Below are 6,840 nucleotides of genomic sequence, written 5' to 3'. Positions count from 1 at the left end.
GTGACCAATCCTCCTGGGTGCGCCTCAACCAATCAGGCGCGTCTGCCGCCCAGCCAATCAGCTGGGTGCTGGGACGTACATTCCAAGGCACACCCAGGAGAATTAATATAATAGATATTCTGGGGGATCTGCAAAGGGCCCAGAGCCTTGGGGGGGGGGGTCATTGTGGCAGATTGGTTCTCACCAGCAACTAGTGACTGTTGGCTGGGTGTCCCATCTCCACCCACCCCAAAGCCTCAATGACAGATGCAGGTTTCATTCATTTTCAGTCATTTTGGGCACTTTGGGAAGAGGGGGAACATGACAGGTGGCAGCTCATGGCTAGTTGTTGCTGCGGGTCTACCAAGAATGAAATAAATCCACATTTGCCACCACAGTAAAGGAAGAGTGCCCACCCATCCAGTTATTAGGGGACCTCCTCAAGGGCCTCCTAATCGCCTCCTCAAACCTGTAGCTGGCCTTGAGGTGAATGAAATGGAACAAATCTCTCCTGAAATATATCAAGAATTATCCATAATAGAAGTAATGGCTGACATCCTTACTAACGAAACACTGGTGCAACAGGAGACGTTCAACTAATTCAGCTGCACTGATAATTGGCTGGCTCAGTAGTGGGGCGAAAATTTGGCAACATCCCCTTCCCCAGCCATGTAGCCTCAGGGACATATTTTCAGGTAACACAAAGGGAATTTCAACATGGGAGTCATTGAAATTCACACACACACCACTTCAGTGTTAGTCTGGAACCCTTCAGAAACATTGATACTGCACCTATCCTTCTCCTGTTGTTTTGTTAATCAGGATGTCAACCATTATTTTTATTAATATAAATTATGATGAACTTCTATAATAAACATATTTCTTTTCTGTTGGTTTCAATGGGCAAAGGGCTTTATAACTCTTTTCTCAGAAAGTTTACATATCTCTCCAAGTGCCACTGGAAAACTTGTAGGAGTTCAGGGAATTGATCCATAATGACATCAGAAGTAGTTCCAGGCTACTATAGCTATACTGAGGCTGAAATGATTCATGTTTGGATCTCCTCTTTAAGTATTTTTTCTTTCCTTCATATTAATTGGATTTGTACAATTGAATATGTAGGAGTGCATTCTATGAAAGAGTGGACAGAAGAAGTATTGTAATAACAACAAACACATGTGTTCTGCATGAAACATTTCTATTAGGTTTTTGCTTAGCAGTTTTCAAGGTGCTTGAATTGAAGGTATTATTGTTTTCCACAAAGCTGTAATCTCTCTGCTTGAAGTGGCAAATATTTATTTTCTGTATTTGCAGTTCTAGTGTCAGTTATCAAAACTCCCACGATGGTTTCCATTTTCTCCAGTCACTGTGATTGCATATTCTCCTATTAATAATTAATTTTAAAGTTGAGTCAATACTAATAAATCAGACCCAAAATGTGGAGCGTACCCCTCTCTCTCTCTCTCTCTCTCTTCCCCACCCCCAAAATGCACTACCCCTTTTTGGCAATTGTTGGGGGGGATCTGGAAAACCTGGTGGAAATGGTTGCCCATTTAGTGAGAGCAGGAAGCATTGCCTGTATTCTGATCTGGCTTTGTGACATCATCACATGGCCAATTTTGACTAGCTATATGGCATTGTCAGGAAGCTTATTGGATTTTGTGACATCAGTGAGTGACCAAACCTGGTTGACTAAATGATGATATCATCCTGCCTGCATACGAAATGGCCTTAGACTAAACCACCAGTCCATCTAGCTCAGCATTGCTTCCTCACTGACTGACTGACTAACTGTGCAGTCTGCCATCTGTTGAAGCAAGATGTTCCCATGCAGCAGTATTCTTACACCAAACCACTCTGCCGCTGTTTGCAAAGACACAGAGCTTCTGTGGCTCCGAGCAAAGCGTCACAGCTGTAGCGATACAGCTCCCATTGAGTATCATGGTGCAGCAGTCATGAAGTCCTTAGAAGTCACAGAGACTCTGTATGCTTGCAAACAGGGGTGGAGTGTTTTGGAGTAGGACACTGCTGCACAGCAGCATCTTGTGTCAACTTAGGGTAGACTGTGGCATGTGAGCACTAGTAGCAGCACTCCAGGATTTCAGACAAGGGTCTTTCACAGCCCTACCTGGAGATGCTAGAGATTAAAGTGCTTTCTGCATGCAAAGCATGTTCTCTACCACTGAGCCAAGTTTTCATAGGCTGAAAATTCTGTGCAGTCCAAAATACTACAAAAGAAGCCTATTTCCTATCAATGCTTGAGTTACGGGGGAATGGTGGGGAGCTCTTGATGAAATTCACAAGCCTAATTCCCCAATTCCCCTCAATGTTGAATTCCCTAATTCCCATCAATTCCCCTAATTCCCTAATTCCCCTCAATGTTGCCCAAATCTAGGTCCCCCTGTAACCTGCTAAATACAACAAAAAAGCTGCCACAAAAGACAACAGTATCACAGAATTGTAGAGTCGCAAGATGTGATGGAGAAAAAACAGTGGCTTGGCACGGGGCCCATGATAACCAGTAGCAGGAGCAGTCATATGGAAACATGAAAAATAAGCTTTGAAATGTTTCAATCTTTTTTTAAAGTACTCATTTGCATTTTAGAAGTCACATTTGTGTATCATTGACTTGTCATTATGATCAGTTATGCAGGCATCAGGAGCAGGGCCTTCTCCATGGTGGCTTCCTCCCTAGGAAGGCTCAGTTGCGCAAGTCCCTAGGAAATTGTTGCAGGTTAGTAGAAATCTTTCATGTTTGAGAAAGTGGATTATAGACAACTGTAGCTGCTGTTGCAATTTTTGGATTTCTAACATCTGCTGTGCTAAATTGATTATATTTGCTAGTCTGTTGTAGGTGTGTTATTGTTTATTGGTTTTAGTTGTGAGCCCTCACAAGAGTCTTAACAAGTTAGTCTGGCAAGATATAAATCCAAGAAACAATAAATGTAAGAAATAAAATAATGTTGTAGCCACCTGGGATTCCTTTCACTTGGGTACCCTCTGTTTGCAATACCCATCTTTCAAACTTCAGACTCTATTTCTCTACCCATTCTAACATGCTGGGCCATAACATCAAGCATCCCGACCAAAATTACTTACTTTTATGATAAATCTTTCAGCCCTACTAGTTCCATTATTATTTATTATGGGCTTTAATAGGTTGGTTTGCTCCAGGTGTAACCAACCCTGTTACCTGGTATGCAACTCTGAGGATCTATGTGCTGTTACAGCATTACCAATAAAAAGTGTGTAAACCCTGGTGACAGAGGAGGGAATGGTAGATCACAGAATTCCAGCAAGTCCTAAGTGTGACTCTGACTGATGGTTCCCCAAGTTTTAATAACCTATTCTCAAAACTAAAGAGAGATTTGAAGTCAATTGAAGATGCTAATCTATCCTGCTCTACTGAGATACTACCAAGGGATTGAGGACCTGAAGAAATTTCTGCTCCCATGTTATCCAAACCCTAAATCCTCCAGCATCCTTGCCATGATCCAATGCAGAATTAGATACACTTAAAATCATTGAATTGCAGGCCAGAATGCAGAAGTTTTTGGAAGCAGGGGGCAACTGTGGGGTCAGACACTGGGTGGCTTTACATGATCTAACAGCAGGAAGAAAGGTGAGAACCTCTGATTCCCAATGAGCACGCACTCCTGGTGGGCATGTCATGTGAACCTACCCAACTCCAGTTCCTGGGCCATCCATCCGATATTCTACAACTTCTCCATCCACTTGGTACCAAAATCTGAAGTTGGGTGAGGAAAGTTGATAGTTGAAAGTTGAAAGTTGGGAGGATGGCTCCGGGTGGCCTGCTTCCCAAGACGCTTTCCCCCAGCCAGTGACCGTGCCTGTGTCTGTTGCATCACAGGAGGAATCAGCTGGTAGCTAGAGGTAAAATGGCTTGCAGAACAAAAGTAATGTGTGGGGCAAGGATTAAGCATCCACTCCTCCTGCTGCATATCACACTCTCCCACCACTACTTTGCATCTGTTTGGTGCCACTGTGTGCCATATCAGCTGCTGACATCTTTGCCCAGTCCTTAGATGCTACAGCTCTTTGTGATCACAGTACATGACCCCTTTTTTGCTGTTCTAATGGAGAAAAGTTAGTAACATAAATAAAACTAGTCTGCAGAACAGCCATAATATTTTAAGGCCTCCTGTTAAAAAGATAGCTAGCAGCAGACAGATGAAAACCCTTTCTTCCATTCTAACACAACGCAGATGGGGAGTAGACATTTGATTTGCAGGAAGTGGTGTTTTACCACTGAAATAGTTCCACCAGAAGTGAGTTCTTTCACTAAGGTGAATGCAAATGGAAATATGGATCAGTTTTTTCACTCTTTACTAATCTGATTTACAGTCACAGTGGAGTTATTTTTGTGGTTACCTGCTATAATCTGTGTTATTTATAATCTCAAAAGATGTGTTGTTTGCACCATAATCAGTTCCATCACTCCTTGGTGGCAGTTTAACTCCATGCCTGTTAATTAAAACCACTACTAAAACTGACTTTGGCAGCCCTTTTCAGTTAAAGTTGCTACCCCCCCCCCCCGCCCCCGTGATTTTAATGCTATCGTTGTGGTTAGAAATTCAACAGAGGCGTGTTTTCCAGCATAGAAGTGTATTTATGTAGAAGCCTCATCTGCTTCTACATAAGATTTCTTCTAGTCATACAGCTGTTGAAGGAATTTCAACAGCTTTCTTCTGGTTTCTTCTGAAACCAGATTTCTTCTGGTCATGCAGCTGTTGAAGAAATAAGAGCCCTGCTAGGGAAAAAGTTGGTCCTTCCATCTTTAATCCATACAAGAGTGACATTGAGAAAATTGATTTGCAAGGTAAGGACTGCAGTGAGGTTTTGCTATCTTCAGGAACCATAGCATTTAATGTGCTTTTAAATATAAGATGTTTCTCTTCTTCCACTGGAAGGGGTGGGTTTCCTGAATCACATCCCTCCCCCATATAAATCTTGCAACTGCAATTTACTATGCAGTCTGGGGTGGCCCTTTCATGAGGCAAGCTGAGGCAGTCATCTCGGGTGGCAGATTATTGGGGAACCAGCAGGGCAGCAAGGTGCCCCCTGCCAATCCCACTGGAGCAGCTCTTTAGGACTGATCTGACCCTTGCAAACTTTGCAAGGATTGCAAAGCTTGCAAGAAGCTCAAGAAGGGAAGAAGAGGCTGCTGACAACCTTCTCTCCTTTCTACTCCCCTCACAAGCCACCAGAGGTGGATTAAACTTTCTGCCACCCTTTTACCTTAAACAAAAAAAGGTTTGCCTTTTTAAAAAAATAATGTAAAGAGGGGTACTTTCTCCTTGCCTACTCCACCCTTGCTGCAACTGCCACTGCCCACAGAGAGGGGTGGCAAAATTTGAGGAGGGGCAAAATTTGCTACTCCTCAAATTTTGCCACCGTAGGCAACTGCCTACTCTGCCTCTCCGTTAATCCACCATTGCGTGCCACTTTCAAGCTTGTAAGGGTTGGTTTTGAAAGAGGCCTGGCTCACACCAGGGGCATGGAGCAAGGCAACATTTTGCACCTTGTGTTGCCTCGGGCACCACAATACCTAGGTCCACCCCTGTTGCTGCCTTCAGAATTCTGGATGTTAGAATTTGGATGTTTTTCAGTACAGGGCCATAGGAGCATTGCATACCTGTCAACATGTCTCTATTTTCCCATTCACCTGAATGGGGAAATTGGGACATGTTGGCAGGTATGAAGGGGAGTGGGAGGAATCTACCTACTAAGTGCTGGTAAAGGTAAAGTGTGCCATTGAGTCAGCGTCGACTCCTGGTTACCACAGAACCACAGAGGAGGGGCTTACCATTGCCATCTCCCACGCAACATGAAATGATGCCTTTCAGCATCTTCCTGTATCGCTGATGCCCAATATAGGTGTTTCCCATAGTCTGAGAAACATACCAGCGGGGATTCGAACCAGCAACCTCTAGCTTGCTAGTCATTTCCCCGCTGAGCCATTAGGTGGCTCTGAAGTGCTGATAATTACCCTTAAAGTCTTAAATGGCTTAGGACTGAGTTACCTGTGTGAGCGTTTTCTTTAGTATGATCCCCTCCAGACTTTAAGTTCACCAGGAGAGGTCTGTCTCTGGCTGCGGCCAGCTTGCCTGGCAGCGACTTAGGATCGGGCCTTCTCCGTTGCTCCTCCTGGGCTCTGGAATGGATATTCATCTGGGCTCCCTATGGATATTTGAGGCTCTGGGGAAATGTACATGCAATGTGCTGGAGGAAGGTTGGGCAAATGTTACCATAGCAATCACGCATGGAATGCTGAAAGGAGGATTTGAATAGAGACAGTTGGTGACAGTTAGTTAGAGCTGGTTAGAAGGAGAGGATGAAGGAAGACAGAAGAACAGAGCTCAGAGCCAGTTTCTGTGTGGGTGACTGAGCAAGGGAAATTGTTGAAGTTCTGTGTAAATTCTTGATTGATTGATGTTAAGAGACTGTAACAAGCCAGTAAGGGGTTTGGCATAAAAAGCCTGAGTAGGAATCCTGAGAGAGAAAGGTTTAACCAGAGGCAAAACTGGTTAAACAGACAAGAGGTCTGTGTTGTTCAGAGGTGATCTTATCCCTGGAATTCAGGGCTGAAGTCCAGGGCCACCAAACCACCTAGGTTGGAAATTCTAAAGTAAAGTGTGCTGTCGAGTCAATTTTGACTCCTGGTGCTCACAGAGCCCTGTGGTTTTCTTTGGTAAAGTACATAAGGGGTTTACCATTGCCGCCTCCTGTGCAGTATGAAATGATGCCTTTCTGCATCTTCCTATATCACTGCTGCCTGATATAGTAGTGTTGGAAGTTAAAGGACTGCGCTGTCTCTTTGCCTCAGACAGTGGAGGACAG

The 6,840-nt window shown here is 44.0% G+C and overlaps 1 long non-coding RNA gene across 2 annotated transcripts; it reads right to left on the bottom strand.

The window, feature by feature from the left end:
• Positions 1-1,373: 1,373 nt before the first annotated feature.
• Positions 1,374-6,343, bottom strand: LOC128346000 (uncharacterized). 2 transcript variants are annotated; one of them, XR_008316733.1, is made up of 3 exons: positions 6,024-6,343; positions 3,662-3,882; positions 1,374-2,696 (listed from the first exon to the last, which is right to left on the bottom strand). It is a non-coding gene; the product is annotated as an uncharacterized LOC128346000 (long non-coding RNA). The 2 variants fall into 2 exon arrangements; XR_008316732.1 differs by having other exon boundaries at positions 3,662-3,836; positions 6,024-6,342.
• Between the last annotated feature and the right edge of the window lie 497 nt (positions 6,344-6,840).

Source organism: Hemicordylus capensis, chromosome 2 (assembly GCF_027244095.1).
Source record: "Hemicordylus capensis ecotype Gifberg chromosome 2, rHemCap1.1.pri, whole genome shotgun sequence".
Lineage (NCBI taxonomy): Eukaryota > Metazoa > Chordata > Lepidosauria > Squamata > Cordylidae > Hemicordylus > Hemicordylus capensis.
The sequence above is the reverse complement of the archived record's forward strand: the minus strand, read 5'-3'. Positions and strand labels throughout refer to the sequence as shown.